The following is a 17,056-nucleotide window of genomic DNA, read 5'->3' as shown; positions in this document are numbered from 1 at the left end:
TTTGTGTGTGTGTGTGTTGAAAGTATGTGTTGCAGGTCCAGTAAAGCACAAGACAAAGAGTCTTAATGGATCTGGAAAGAACGGAATAAGGAAGAGACACAGCTTCAGAGAAGAGGTAAATTCCTATGAAGTGAATCCAAAATGATGAGCACTATCAACCAGGAAGGCAAAAAGGAGGGACATGGGGCATTCCTATAGGAGAAAACAGGGTTGCAGGCTCAAAACAGCAAAAGACCCTGTAACAACAATGAACAGTTCCTCAGAGCAGCTGGAAACATGAAAACAGGAGCCAGGAAATCCTAGCTATCATCTTGACGTTTTATAGCAAGTTGTCTAGGTTTAAGCATGAGCTCTGTCTCTTTCAGTCTGAGACCTTGGGCAAGTTAATATCCTTACCTAAAAAATAATAACTAGTTCTCTGATAAGCCTTTTTGGAAATTAGAGATATCCCACAAAATACCTAGAAATATGCCTATTGTGGTGTGGGCACTTAACAATGGTAATGAAGAGATAGTGATGATGATGGTGATGATGATGGTCGGGGTGGTGCTGCTGCCGCTGCTCTTTCTTACCTGGATACTTTTATGTATTCCATCGTCTGGAATGGCCTTTACCCCCAAATTCTCCACCAGAATTACTTTTGCTTGCCCATCAAGTCTCAGTTCAAATTTCACTCCTTTCTACAAATCGGAGTTAGGTACACCTTCATTGATCTCTCAGAGCACATTTACACTCTATTTTCACCAGTGACTTAGTTTTCCATGTCTTCCTCCTTCATTCCAGGCAAAGGGAGAAAAGAAAAGAAGCCAGACTGTATGCTTCTTAAAGAATGGCTCTGTGTGTCTTATGCCTTTTGGTATCCTCATCCACGCAACCTAGCATTTATTGAATATTCAGTAAGTATTTGTTGAAATAACATATTATCGAGAAAAGAATTAGAAACTAGAATACAGAATGCTTTTATAAAATAAAACCCTGAACAGTCAGGGTTCTGATAGGAAATATAACAAAGATTAAAGCCTCTAGGTAGGGAAGAGAGCCTCGTGTATTTAAGATCTTGAAACTTTGAGAGGAGCGCTATCCCCATAAAGCAAGGTAATTACCATGGCTGGCTATCAGCCTCTGCAGCACTGACATACAGGTGACCACACCTAGTTGAGCCAAGTTCATCACAAAGGCCTAGGTTGAAACTAAAAAGGTGCTATGAGACATGACAGAAAAAAAGAGTACCCAGGCAATGGGAATATCAAGCACAGAGGCTCTCATCTGGCAAAGAACTTGGCTTGTTTCAGAGTCAGAAAGGGACCAGCCTGGTTGGAGAATGGTCATGAGGTGAAGCAGGAGGACAGACAATGGGAAACAATATGGTCAGAAAGAAGAACAGGTGCCAGATAATGCAGGGTGGTCAGGATAAAGTGAAGGCTCTGGGGTTGTTTTCTAAAAGAAATGCTAAAGTTTAAACCAGGTGTACAAGGTGATTGGAGGAAAAATTTAAATACCCACTTGGTTATTAAGTAGGGAATTAATTGTGATAAAGTATTCTGGAAGCCAGGAGCCCACTGAAGTCATTGCCATAATTCAGGTAAATGTGCAAGGAGTTTGGTGATGGTGGTGGAGGTGGACAGAGTGGCAAGACTAAAGATACATTTAGGAGGTAGAATAGGCAGAACTCTCTGATGGACTAGGTGATGAAGAGAAGAAAGGTGAATCTTAGCAGAAACCAACTTCTAGTCTGAGTCTCTGAAAAGATGCTCTGACATGATGTGAGAAAGGGGTAGGCAGTAGCAATCAAAAGTCTTGATGGTTTATGGTTTATTAGTGATGGAAACATGAAAACAGGAAATATTAAAAAAGTTTATGGTTTCTATTAGACATCTAAGTGAGAATCCTGAGTACAGAGCAGCATCCAAGAATAGAGGAGAAGGGAGAGGTCTGGGTGGGAGACACACAGTCTGCTGGTGTTCAGCATTTGGTAATTAAATCCATGGGATTGGGGGGCACCTGAATGACTCTTGATTTCGGCTCAGGTCATCATCCCAAGGTCATGGGTTGGAACCTCAGCATGGAGCCTGCTTAAGACTCTCTCTCCCTCTGTCCCTTTCTATACTTTCTCTCTCTCTCTCTTTCTCAGATAAAATAGTAATAATAATAATAATAATAATAATAATAATAATAAATAAACAAACCCATGGTATTTATAACACCACTCAGCTGGAAGTTACAAACCAGATGTCCCAACCCTCCCTGAAAATATTTTTGGTGATCCCATATAATCTATCATTTCCTCAAAAACACCCCTCCAAGATATTTCTTTGGAAAGGGGAGTGAGCCTTGTTCTGATATGCCTTTAGGTAAGGCATGCCCTCTCCAGTTACCATACTTCCAATTTGCATCTAACCATAATATATATGTTACCTGTTAACCTTGGAGGCATTTAGTGTTTAAATAAATACTCCTGAGGACTTCAGAATACCAAGTCCCTAGAGAAACCAGAGAAGAAGTCACTATGATAGGCCTTGAGCAACCTTATTTATTGGATGAAGAATATAATAATTTCCCCTCATCATCCCAAACTCATCACCTGCAAAGCGAAAAGATCCCAAAGACATATAAAACAAACAAACAAACATTTGACAATACAAAGCAAATTGATTGAACATGGAATCATCTAGTGTAAAAGGAGAAAAGGCTACCCGAATAAGATAATATTGTGATTCTCTCTTCCCATCCTTTTGTTCTAAAGTCACAGAGGAGGTCGTTGCTATGAAGCAATCAGAGACAATATGATATTTGAGTTTATTACATCATGTCAAGACAGTGCTTATATCATTGCATCACCTGTCTTTCACAGTATGGTATGTATTACTTATCCATCAAATTCTAAAATCTTTCCTGCTCATCACTGTGGTACATATTTTTGGCTTTTCTGTCCAAACCATGCAACCTTCTTCATTGTTTCTAAAGGAACCCATTTTTATTTGGATAACCCCCTCCTCATTCCTGTACTAAACCATGTGCATGTGTGTCTTCAAGTACACTGAATAAAAAAAAATGGTGTAAGATTTAACTCTAGGCAACAAGAGTTGAGGAGAAATCTGTGTGGAATTCTTTCTTTAAAAAAAAAAAAACTCAAGAAAGAAATTTCTCTTTGCCCACACAATATTTTCAGTTGCCATGTCTGCAGTCCAATTATCTAACTGGAACAGCCACGTACTGACCATGACAGAAGCTAGTCTGAGAAAGACAACGCAGAATGGTGCGAATTACCTGGGTCCTAGGTCATGTTATTTTGGCACTGAATTAACAGACTCCTCAAATGGTCTTTTCATTTTGTGAACTTATTTTTTTTTCTGATTCCTTTAACCATTTCATTTGGAGTTTTCTGTTATTTTGTGATGTTTGTGTGGTAGGGGGCAGGGTAGTTCTTGTTTAAAAGGATGCACCTCACCTACCTTCCCTTTTTAGTGTTTATTTATTTTGGGGCTCCTGGGTGGCTCAGTCAGCTGAGCATCCAACTTTGGCTCAGATCATGATCTCTCAGTTCGTGAGTTCCGGCCACACATTGGGCTCACTGCTGTCAGTCCAGGCCTGCTTTGGATCCTCCAGTCCCTTCTCTCTGCCCCAACCCACCTTGCGTTTCCTCTCTCTCTCTCTCTCTCTCTCTCTCTCTCTCTCTCTCTCTCTCTCTCTCTCTCAAAAATAAACAAACATTAAAAAATAAATAAAAGGGTTTTTTTAGTAATCTCTACACCCAAAGTGGATCACAAACCCATAACCCTGAGATCAAGAGTCAAATGCTCTTCTGACTGAGCCTGCCAGGCACCCCTACTTTTCTCCCCCTCCTTTGTTTAACAAGGCTTCACTCTGGTGTGGATCCCAATGCAGGACTTGAAGTCACAACCTTGAGATCAAGATCTGAGCTGAAATCAAGAGTTGGACACTTAAACTACTAAGCCACCCAGCCCCCCCCCCCACTTTCCCTTTTTAATCCTCAGCTTTCTCATCTGGTATCACTAAGAAACACTTAAAATTTTATGGTTGTAGAACTGTTGCACATCAAGTGTACTTTAGTATTTTCTGTCTCCTCTGAAAAATGCTCTGAACTATTGAGGGAGACCATTGGAACTAATCCTTCAAGAAACCCAAGGTGTCTGTATCAGACAACATATGGCTTATGTAATCAGGAGACTAAGAAGGAAAGAGCTTTCTCACCTCTGCATCTGAAATTCCCAGGCATATTTTATGCTTAAATCCAATGCCACTAACAGAGGTCAGTAATGAGGCATTGGTACTACTCAAAAGACCATTACTTACCAGTATGCCAGGAAAATGATTATCTGTATGTTATCTCCAAATACTAAAGAGAAATATTTTGGTACAGTCCAATGATTGTCATTAGTCAGAAAAAATTCTTCTGGGTTAAAAAGGTACCACTAAATTAAAGCCTTTAAAGACCAGCTATTATTAGCATTCATGAAAGTGGGTGGTATAAAATCAAGGTGTTAAAAAACCTTTTGTTCTTATTAAGATATACCTTTAGTAACACCTGTCTGGCTAATAATATCTTAGTACCTGGATCATCCTGAAGATAGACCAGCAATGTGTGACCATTTTCACTTTCTGCCTAAAGACACAAACCTTAGGAGTGCTTCCCAAGGTCAGAAAACTGGGTCCCAAATTTAGATCTTGTCTTTGAAATATTTGGTTTTAAGCTTTTCCTTCAGAGTAAAGTCAAATTCTCAGAGATAACACAAAGTCCAGGCCCTTTCATGTATTTGAAACCTCATTCTTCACTGATCCTGATCACTTATATTATATAACATAGTCACACTCAACTAATAAATGCTTTCAGGACAGTTACAGTGCCTTGTTTCTTCATGTTTTGCACAGGTTTGTCTGTGTCTGAAACATTTTCTTCCCCTCTTCTTAATTAAAAAAGAATTAATTTAACTCCTATACAGTATCTGGTTTGGGCTTTGTAAATGCCACTCAAACCTTATATTTACCCCTCCTAGCACTTATCATTTTATTTTTTTTAATTTTTTTAAATTTTTTTTTAATGTTTATTCATTTTTGAGACAGAGAGAGACAGAGCATGAACGGGGGAGGGTCAGAGAGAGGGAGACACAGAATCTGAAACAGGCTCCACAGAGCCCGATGCGGGGCTCGAGCTCGCGGACAGCGAGATCGTGACCTGAGCCGAAGTCGGCCGCTCAACCGACGGAGCCACCCAGGCGCCCCGAATTTTATATTATAATAGTATTAGTTTGCATCCTGGGCTGTGCTCCTTAAAAACAAGCAGTGCTGTTCTATTTGAGTCTTTTTCCAGTAAATGTGAAATGACTAAAATAATGAAAAAGTAAGTCCAAGCTTCTATCCATTATACCTTTATACAATTTTACTACAGCTGCCCTTCCTTGGTCAAGAATACCTGCCTGGCATAGTTTCCCTACCCTAATTCCTTTATTGTCTGAAAAAAATTATTCAAGTAAAGGGCCCATACGCTAAATACAATAAGTACTTTTATGCTATTTATTTTCCATTAAAATAGAGTGGAGTCCATTTTTCTTAGGGGAAAATCCTAGAAACCAGAGTTGTGAGAAGTGGTGTTTTTAAACCCAGCAGCAGTGATTCATCTTGAAAATTAAGGTTTCTGATGAGAAAGAGTCTCACTACAGGGCCAAAGCTAATAGTTCCCCTACAAGGCCCCATCCATTAAAATCAACAGCAACTTGTATCTGCTATGCTAACTCAGGTTCCAAAACAGAGGGGCAAAGATTGTCTCTATTTGGACAGACTTTCCTCAACCCTAATGTAAAAGATACTTGTAATGTGAAACCTATTTTTGACTTACAGAAACCACTCTTTCTCAAGAGAATTAGCATATCTATTGTGACAATCCTTGAGGCCCCTTTGTCATCTCTCCAAATGTTGCCTACATACTTTAAAGTAAAATGTTCAGTTCAGCTTAGGTTAAGGAAGACTAATATGTTTCTGAACTCCAAAGTCAGACTGCATTTCTTAGGAAGACAAATGAGTTCATAGCCCTCTTTGTTCCTTCATTCAAAGAATCTTAATTGAGGACCTGTTATACCCTGGATTAGCACTAGGCACTAAAGTTGCCAAAAATAAAGACAAAGACCCTTGAAGAGCAGTAGAGGGAAGAGTAGTAGTAGAAAGACTTACATGGAAACAAATAATTATACCTAAAAAGACTACCTGTTATGAAGCAGGCAATGAGAAGATTACGTGAAAACATAGGTGATTAGTTGAGACCATGACTACTGCCTAAGGGAATTAGAGAACTGGGAATATTCTGTTTGAGATTTGAAGTAAAAATAGGGTTTATTAAAAGGACCATTTGGTGGAAGTGTAGAACAAGCAAAGGAAACAATGGGTGTAGAGATAGTAGGAAGGCTATATACACAGCATGATATATTTCTCCTCAACTCAATCACATGTACAATCCATGCAGCTAGGTATCTTCCATTTTTGTAGTTAAGCACCAGGATGAGTAGCTGCACTTTTTATTGAATTAATCAGTCCTTTAGATAGCATTTAAAGTCAATATTCTTCTTTCCCTACCTTCCTGGTACGGATCCATGATGAGATCTTGCAGATGTTACTACAATATTAGAAGATACTTTTCAGCTCCCTGGTGACTTCAAAATGAGTTTTTATCATCATTATAGTTAATAATAATTGCAAATAAAATTCTTAGCTTTTATGTCATAAAAATTGATTCTTACAATACAGTTCTCTATGAAAATGTCATATCCCTTAAAAATTGCTACTAGAACAAATTATAATACAAAGCACTTACATAGCATTTTTGTTTGGGTAGATAATTTAAGTTTATTGCCCTTCTGCTAGTGAGAAGAAAAGCCTGAACAGGGTTAATAGCCTTCCCCCAAGGCTACATGATCCATTGCAATACAGAGAGAATGAGAATTCAAATTAAGGATGACCCTCTAAAGGAAAACCTATCCAATCTGCCCTACACTCCATTTGTACATATCAGGTAAGACTGCATGCAATGGATCTTTCTTCCCAATCCTAACTGTAAAAAACAAACAAAAACCTGAATCCTATAAAAAATTTCCAAGAGATAAAGTTGTTCAGAATGTAAACTTCTTTTATTTCAAGGCTTATCACCTAAGTTAAATTGGTTCTGCTAATGTAATACCATGCTGGGTCTGTCCAGAGGAGGTCAGGTTTACAAATGATAAACCTGTTTGTTTCAGTTGTGGTATACTGCTTCCAGTGCTATCCTACCAACCTGGCACATATCCAATAGCTAAATGAAAGGAGAAAGGTTATGGTGATATTCCTGTCTAAGACTCTTTTGCCAAGTTTCAGATGAAGATGGCAAGAAGGGAGAAAACTGCCTAACATACTTTCTGCTTAGTGTGACTATCTCCATAGTTACCAAAAGGTGTTTATTACCAAATGCCCTCAAACCAAATCAGATAACAGAACCATTGAAAGCCAAACAAAATCTCAATAGTTTTTTTTTTTTTTTTAAAGAAATGTGCTGTGAATTTAAAAGACAGAACAAGGTTTCCCACTAGGTTACCAATTAAACAAGGTCTTAAAATTTTATTTAGCTCATTTTAGAGATGATAGACCTTAACAGTCACTTAATAATCAACAAATATATATTCAAAGTCTATTGTGTGAAGTGCTTTGTATCAAGAAAGCCCTATAAGGGATAAAAGAGATATATACCTGAAGAGATCTCAGCTCTCATACAATTCACATTATTACATAATCCTAAGTATCATTCTGAAATTGTTCAGACTCCACCTGTGATACTCAAACACAGACAATTCTTACAGGGGGACTATAGAACAAGTTTGTCTTATTTTGTAGTTCTTTAGCACAGGATTTCTGAAACTTTAATGTGCATTAAATCACCCAGAAGGCTTGTCAAAAACAGATTGGTGGTTCCTATCCCCAGAATTTCTAGTAGATTAGATCTGGGTAGGGCTCAGGAATTTGCATTTCTAATAAGTTCATAGGGGATGCTGATGTTGTTGGCCCAGGGACCACATTTTGAAAGCACTACCACAGCTTATTTATTCCATGCTACATTTGTTGAACTATGTATTTTCAGTGAAAATTAGTGATTTGTCATCACAAATTTGTCACTAAAAATGTCTTTGCTACCTGAGCAAAACATGAGTTTCTAGGAAATTATTAACACCTATTTTTCCAAGAAGCAAATGAAATACTACTAAATATTTTCTCAAAGTTCAAATTTAACTAAAAATATGTTATATTATAATACTTCTTCAAAGTAAAAGTTGCCAATTCAAACACTTTAAATGTTGAATAAGAAAGAAACTTTATATTTTATTAAGAAAAAATGAATAAAATAGAAAACTAGCCCATCTTTATAACAATGTCACTCTTTACTAAAAATATAAAAACATTTAATCCTTCCTTTAAAGAGTAGGATCTACAGTCATTATTCTAATGACTATAGAATAAGTATTTAAATTTAAATACTTAGCATAAATGCAAACTATAAATGACTATAAATTGGTCATTAGCAGAATTTCTAACTTGTGGTCCTATTCATGGTCATCACAGGCTGTGATTTTTGCCTTAAGCATATGAGGAAGTTGTTTCCGAATAATTAAAAAGATGTAGACCATTTCGAAGAGGGAGAAAAAATTTTTCACACATACAATGTCTTCCATTCTAATTTTTTGTAAGTCTACTTTTTCGGCTTCAAATATCACCACTTAAGAGAATGGCCCATTCTCCTAATGCTGAAGAAAAATCTGTACCTTGCCAAATGGAACCATAGGGTTCATTGAATAACGATGATAACTCTTTCTTTAGTGCTTCTGAGTCTGTGTTGAGATCATAATGTAATAAAGTTTCTTTTTATTTTTTTCCTTATGACTAAAGTCCTTAGAATAAAGACCAAGAAGAATCCCTAAGTCAAAATACACTATAGAAGCATATTATACTCTTCTAGAATTTCATGTAATAGTGATATTTGAGAGGTACATTTTGCATATTGCAATGACATAAAGAGGTGGAATTTTCTCTTATATACTCTTTATATTTCCAAATTTTTGTGGATGCAATTATGAAATACTCTTTAAGACAAAATGCAACACCAGCTGAAGTGCCATGGAAATATGGATGTGGTATCCATCCTTTAAACTTGGAGTGTGGAATTACCAATCAGTAAAAAGTGGTGTCAATTGGTACATTTCCAAATTATTCTCACCATGCCAACTTATCACAATGTTACACTCCAAAATACCAATGGCTAAAGACACAAATTATTTTCTAATGACCATGCCCTCAGGCACACAGATTTAATAAAAAATGTACATATGAGAAGATGTTCATCCTCTTTTACTACCTAATTTTATCTCCTGTTTCACACACAACAGTTTTGGATGGAGCTGTGGATTAGAGGTGGTAAAGAGAAAATGTCTGTATTTGCCTAACACTTCAATGTTATAATATAAAGACAATCAAATTGTCATGAAAAGTATTTGTCTGCTCATAGATGTTCTACTCTGAAGAAAATGAAAATCCTAAATACACTTTTAAATACACTTTGTAAAAATGTGTAGCTATTTGTCCAGGAATTTGTACGTATGTACATACATACCTACATACATACATACATACATAAATAAATAAATAAATAAATAAATAAATAATAAATTTTTAAAAAGAAGCTTTTGGGATCCATTTACACAGATCTGAGAATCTGGGAACCTGAGTGTGAAGGTAGTGATAGAATAACCCATGTCTGTCTTAAAAAAAGAAAAGACATTGATATGAAAGAGTCACTAGATGAGAAAAGTAAAGAAATATTGTGCACTATATTTTGAAATTCGATAATAAAATAAAATAGGTATGATTCCTGATCGAGGAATCACGCACCCTGAGGATTCACACACAACTTCTAACTTCAGAGAAAAGATGGACCATTCTACTACCCTTAGAAATACATGGGTGAATGATTTCTATTAAAATATGAAAAAAGAAAAAAAAACTCTCTCACTTTTTTTAAGGCAAAGTTCTAAATTTGAAATTCTGCTGAAAGTAAAAGTAAACGAAGTTCAGAGATTTGACTGGAAGATTTAATTTGCTTTCAGTTTAACCAAGAGAAGCTAAGACAGGGAAGAAAAAACCAAGTTTGTTGCCTAAAGTGGGGACAATTTTTCAGAAATGAAGTTTATAATAAGCCAAGATTAGATCTGTATTTAGCATTCCCAGATTGTCCCTAAAACTTTCCATTACAGATCTCAAAGATTCTTTTTTTAGAGTGCTGCTACCTTGACGGTAAGATTTGTAATCATTTCAGGAAAAGCTTTATTGCTTTTCAAGCTCTAAAATGAGAGAGGGTTTTATGAGTGCATTGCATTCAACATTTTGTCCAAAGAGATCTGACACCTTAATTTGACTTCCTCTGCTCTGTTCTCTTATCAGTTTTGACTACAGGAACATACCTGCTCAAGTACATCAGGACAAATGTGTCAGGGACTGGTAGAGCTGGAGAACGGCCAGAATGACAAAAACAAATGTCAAGCAACCTGAATAATGTTGACCATTTTATTACATCATGACTCCTCCCAACGCCTCCTTCTTCAGCTCTGCCACCACTCTGACCACAAACAGCTTTCACTGGCAGCAGCCGCTAAATTTGACTCACTGCAGATATCATCACTTTTTAAACTTCAGCTGGAGAAACGACATATAAACACACCTGTTCTTTCTCCTCCCACACATTTTGGCCCTTAAAGCTATTTTTAGCCAAAGCAATTCATTTTTGTTCATTCCCATTGCATTCTTTTTTAGCAGTAGTTAAACTGTCAAGAGAAGGAACAGTCAGCGTTTACTACATTGACAAAAGGGGGAACAATTCCCTAGAGGATTATTACTCTGAACTGTGAGGGGGTGGGGGGAGTCCCTAGAGGTTTTAGAATTTCCAAAATGGAGCAATTTACAAGTTATTAAGTATCTGGATATTTCTGGAGCCCCAAAGTGGGTCACTTATCATTACCTGCAGGCCAATCAGATTCCATAAGGGAGTTTTGCTTAAAGTTTTCAGATAGTAACTTTAAGAGTGAGGGGAAAATTAACTCTAAAAAAAAAAATCATGCTTGAAAAAAAAGAAAATATATTCCAAAAATCCAAAATGTCTTTTGAGCTCCAGTATCTAATAGCTTTCCAAAAACCTCTCATCTCAGGGTTTTTCCTTAGGTTGTTGCCGCATTGTGTTCATAGGGTAATGCATTACCTAAATATAGATAGCCATTTTTAGTATAAATTCCAAAAGCCATAAATGTTTCATAATTGAGCACATAATTTGAAGTAAGAAAGCTTTTCCACTCATCCCCTTTTACTGTTGCAAATTGGAAAATACTCAAGTAATTACTCCCTTAATAGTTCAATGCTTGCAACTTTATATACTTTATGAACATCACAAGCATCTTTTGCTCCCCAGAGCAATATGGGGGGTGGGGACAACACAAAAGAACTTAACTTGTATAATTAACCAAATCATCCAGTGCTTTGATTCAAGATTTCTTCATTAAGCCATTAATGTAATACATTGCTAAGTGGTGGGTTGTCCAATTTTTATGATGCCTTTCATTTCAATTCAATGGCTGCAGTTAGAATGAAAAAAAAAAAAAGAGCATCTGCAAGATCAGCAAGATGATGCAAAACCCTTAGACTAGAAACGTTTTTTTTTTTTTTCTGCCTTCACAGTTTGTCTGAGGGCAGTCAATGCCAGAGGACCAATAAGGAAAGTAATTTTAAGTCCAGAAAGTAGCATTCATTTGTCCTTATCCAATAAATAAAAGGGCAAATAAAACATTTGATTCTTGTGACCTCAAACACTTAAACAGAAAGCTGCTGGTCATTTTATGGGTTTCCAAACATACTCAAAGGTAGATAGCTAGTTCATAATTCTATCCCACTTCAGGCTACAACACATATTTCCCACCAGAGTTTATATATCACAATGTGGAGTGTCATATATGTACTGTTTAGTCATTGTTCAGTGATGGTATGCTTACATAAATGACATATATGGGAATGTGACATGCAGAGGAAAACTTATATACTAAAGCATAGTATTTTCTTTCTAAACTTGGACACCATACAAAAAATTCAGTGCTGAGAAAGGCACTGCTTTTGCCATTAGAGATGGTGAAAATTATCTGAATTTTAGTTCTTTATGGTTACAGTTAACTTTATATGTTTATATATGCTGAGAGTCTAACTATATATCACTTGATACATCCTGGAGACTTCATTGCTTTTAAAAATAATTGCATATAAATGGAGTTCAGTGTATGGTACATTTATAACTCAAAGACTGACAAAGGGTAGGTAAGTTCACAAGAAAAAAACTTACTGCTGAAAATTATATTTTCTAATGACAGTCTATGCAGTATTTTCAAAGACCTGAGATATAAACCAAAAGTAACATAAGCACAAAAAGCCAGTCATGTCGAATTTTGGAATCTCAATAAAAGACATACAACTGTTTGTGAATTAGAGATTGTAGTTACTAAAAATGATCTATCAGGTTATCAGTTTTTTTTCCATGAAAGAGTTCCAAAGGAGCCCATCACTTTCTCCCAGGATGCAAAATATCCACACAGATAAATTGCAAGACAAAATAAATCCTTCATTTGAAATCTGTTTTTAAGAAGTCTCCTTTTAAGTAAGAACACCAAAATAACAGCAAAGAGGATAGCATAAACATTACTTAAAACTAAAACAGAACAGTCAAATTCCAAGTTTGATCCTTTTCTTTTAGCCATGTCAAATAAGCCTCAAATTTAAAACAAGCACTTGTATTAAAAGGCATCCCCAATCACCTCCCTTACATGATGGCTTAGATAATAGCATATGTTTGTATACTCCCTCTATAGACTTTCATACTCCATCACTATAGTGGCTTTAGTATAACCAACAGTTCAACACTCACAATGATGAATATGTTTTTCTATGAAAAGTATAAGAAGTCCCAAATCCATATGACAATGAAATGCTATTATAAAATTTGTATTCAATTTAATATTATCTGTTTTCAGCAGTTTGCAAATTCTTCACCAATTTCATCAAGAAAACGGACATGGAATAAAAACTCCTCTGGAAGCTCAAAGCTCACTAAACTTTCTTCCTAAAATATACCACTGATAGAGTCTCAATCAAAAAAGCAAAAGTCATCAAGGTAAATGAATTGTTAAGTGAAAACTACTCTCTCCAGTCTATACACACATACAAACAGAACTAAACTCTTTACTTAGATCCAATCTTTCATTTAAACTCAGAGCAACTAGCTGTCTTCACTGTCAGTGCCCTGCCATACCAACATTCATGTGTTCAGTAGATGAATGAAGATACATATGCAGAAACAGAGGGAAGAAGGAAACCTGGGTTCCTACCTTGACAGTTTTCGAGGGTTGACACTTGATGTGATGGGACACGCTGGCCGTTTGGTTCATTTTTCAGGACCCTGGACAGCGCACGATCCCAGGTGGACTTCCAGGGTGAATTGGTGATCAAGTCTCCTCTACTGGACTTGAGCAGGGGCTGCTGCTGTTGCTGTTGCTACTGCTGTTGCTTCTGCTTCTTCTGCTGCTGCTGCTTTCTCACTCCGGAGGCTGAAACGCTGTCAGATTGGAGGGATCTGTATCTCAGCCCTAAATAAAGCATTCATTTGGTTCATCAGTCTCAAAGCTCTTGACGATATGGAAAAGAAAGCTACAGACTGTTGCAATTCACTTGTACTGTACCTTTTCAGTACTGAGATGTGACAGCTTTAGAGTACAGCCAATGATCTTGGCTCTCATTCTCCTTTCAAAGAGACGGATACCAGAAAACATACAGAGATCAATTGCAGTACCACAGTTTAAAGGGATACTCTCAACTCCCCGGATTCTAACCACTTTATACTTTTTTTTTTCCCCGTGCAAAAGAAATCTGCCTCTCTCTCCCTCTCTGCTCACATTTTTTTACTATAATTCATTCTCATTCTGATACTAAATTTTTTTCTTCCTAGGTAGTTTTTGCAGTCAAAACAGCAGTAAATGCTGGGAAAAGACCTGTTGCCTGATTTAACATTGTAGGTTTTAACATAAGTATGGTAAAGGATTTACATCTTCTATGGATATGTAAGAAATTCTACAGTGACAGCCGGCTAAGATACTGACTATTCTTATTCTGTAAGCTGTGAGAAAGCTTATGATATATAAAAAAGTTTTCAAACATAATAGTTACTAGACGTTGCACCAAACATTTTTTTTTATTCAAATTTTAACCATCTCTTTCCTTGAGGTCATTTTTTAAAAAAAATTCCCTGGGACAAACTAGTATCTAGCTCATGCCAATCCAACTTCCCACGTAGTTACCTCTCTGCCCCCAAATGACATTCATTTTTGCAAAATAAGTCATAAATGGTTATGAATAAGGTTTCTACAGAGTAACCACTCCCTGTGGTCACATTAGCACCAACTAGTATGAAAATATCCTAGTTGGAAATAAGAGATCCAGTAGGCTTGACTTAATGTAGTATATTATTTCCCAATATTTATTATAAAGTATTGAATGCGGCCTAAGCTGAGTGTGTATGTCTCATGTATTTTTGAAGACTAACCCTTTTTACTCATCAGACATATATCTTGTTGGTGAAATGCCAAGTTTATAAGATTGAACTGCATGAAGCTCTCAGGAAGCTTTATGAGGGGCCAAAAACAATACTAATTAACATTAGTGTGAGAAGAAATAAACTAATAAGTTTGGTGACATGATTAAATTTATGTGTTATTCTTAAGAAATTTTTCCTGTTCTGAAATAGGAAAGGGATCTAAACATTCTTCACCAAATGTTTGTGAATCGCTGAGTTTCCAAGGGTAATAGTTCTGGCAGCACAGTAGAGGTAAGGATTAGGCAGAGCAAGATCAAGCATTCTGAAGCCAGAAAGGTTAACAGCAGAGTACTGGAGTAATCAAGGAAATCATGAGAAGAACATGGAGCCAATAAAAAACAGGCAAAAGCTATTTCCAAGAATCTGGGTAGCAGCATCATAACAATATATTGAGTAAACCAGAGGACCAAGAAATCTGGTGACTCAAAGGTTAAGATTTTAAACCACAAATATGGTTGACACTGTGGCCTACATTATATTTTTACTGCATATGATAATTTGAATAATCCATAAAATGAAGAATATTTTATATTAGAAATTTAAAAACCTGTATCTGAAAATCATGAAAATTGCATCTTATGTGAGATCCAGCTAAATCAGTATTTAGAGAAAATGTATGTATTTAAACATACATATTAGAAATGCAGAAAGGCATAAAATTAATAATTAATAAGCCACATGTTGATCTTAAGAAGTAATAAAAAGAATGGTAAAACAAACTCAAGATACAAGGGAACAAATATAACAAGAATGGAAAAAAAATTAATAACGTAAAAAAAAAATTCCAAGCATATGACCCAGTGAACAAGCCCATGAACCATCTAACATATACTGAACAGCATGATATCTCTAAAGAAATAAATATCCTATACCAGTAAGGTTGACTCAGCTCTTCTTCCTTAGATATTTCTTAGTAGCACATATCTGAGGAATCTCCAAACTAAATTATCTGGGCAGTCCAGGAATAATGGCAGGGGTTGGGGGTGTCCAGAGGGAAAGGGTACAAAACTTAAGATAGAATTTCTCACCCATATCATACAGTATGGAAGGTACAACTAGTATGAGAGCCAATATTTACATGCCTTACACAAAGAGGGCATGGGCAGCTAGATTGCAATCACGGTGGTCACATGAGAATTCATTCCTTTTCCAAAATTCTTCAAAACTCTCTTCTATCCCCACTTGGAAGGCAGAGAGGATGCCAAAACAAACAAACAAACAAAGGAACAAACACCACTGGCATACTATCTATAGGTAAATGACAAAAATCCACCTAAAATCCTTGCCCAATGTTGAATTTTACAAATAAAAAGGAGAGAATGTACATTAAGAGAAAAGGATGACTAGTCTACACCATATACTCTCTTTCCACATCCCACAGTCAAGAAAAATCAATTGTTCAAAATAAAATGTACCACCCAAATCTCATTTTTGATATTTTCCCTGCCACATTATCATCTCATGAATCAAGAAAATTAAAACCATAGCAATTTTAACATTTCTATTTCAAACATACAGATTTTTCATAATTTTTTGAAATCTGCTGTGTCTTAATATGTTCAATTGAATGTACAACCAGAAAAGATAGAGATCTAAAGACTTTAGTGAAATGCTAAAAAAACATAAATACTGTTTAAGAAGGATACATTCATATACAATTATTCTAATTGGGATATATTTGGTTCAGTATGTTTAGTGTGAAAACAGCTGCAAAATTCCATCATAGTTTTTCACATGGTAAGATTTTTTTAAATGTTTAGATCTACTCAGGAAACACTATACAGTGAATCATAGTGAACTAGAAATTTTAGACATTTATTTATTTATTTATTTTTCACAAAATGTATCTTTTTTTCAATATATGAAATTTATTGTCACATTGGTTTCCATACAACACCCAGTGCTCATTCCAAAAGGTGCCCGACATTTTTTTATTTAAAAAAATTATTTAATGTTTATTAATTTTTGAGAGAGAGAGAGAGCACAAGCCGGGAAGGGACAGAGAGAGAGAGAGAGAGAGAGAGACAGACAGACAGACAGACAGACTCCTAAACAGGCTCCAGGCTCTGAGCTGTCAGCACAGAGCCCGATGTGAGGCTTGAACTCAGGAATGGTGAGATCATGACCTAAGCTGAAGTCAGACGCTTAACCGACTAAGCCACACAGGTACCCCAAAATTTTAGACAATTTAATCCAAAGAACCAATTTTATATTTAACCAACAGTAGTAAAAGTCATATAAAAATGTTATTTTCAGGGTCCTCTGTTTGCAGAAAATTAGGAATGACCACTTCCAGCCTCCTCACAAAAAGATAAGGAAGGTGGTGCTAATTTTAGAAAATATAATTCAGAA

At 36.1% G+C, this 17,056-nt stretch overlaps 1 long non-coding RNA gene across 2 annotated transcripts; it reads left to right on the top strand.

The window, feature by feature from the left end:
- The first annotated feature begins 1,233 nt into the window (after nucleotides 1-1,233).
- On the top strand, nucleotides 1,234-13,725 carry LOC131503796 (uncharacterized). Of its 2 annotated transcripts, none has more exons than XR_009257611.1 (4): nucleotides 1,234-1,582; nucleotides 6,874-7,021; nucleotides 13,089-13,228; nucleotides 13,510-13,725. It is a non-coding gene; the product is annotated as an uncharacterized LOC131503796 (long non-coding RNA). The 2 variants fall into 2 exon arrangements; XR_009257612.1 differs by lacking the exon at nucleotides 1,234-1,582 and adding an exon at nucleotides 2,701-2,855.
- Nucleotides 13,726-17,056: the final 3,331 nt, after the last annotated feature.

The sequence above is a fragment of the Neofelis nebulosa genome, chromosome 2 (genome assembly GCF_028018385.1).
Source record: "Neofelis nebulosa isolate mNeoNeb1 chromosome 2, mNeoNeb1.pri, whole genome shotgun sequence".
Taxonomy (NCBI): domain Eukaryota; kingdom Metazoa; phylum Chordata; class Mammalia; order Carnivora; family Felidae; genus Neofelis; species Neofelis nebulosa.
This window is presented reverse-complemented; position numbering and strand designations above follow the sequence as displayed.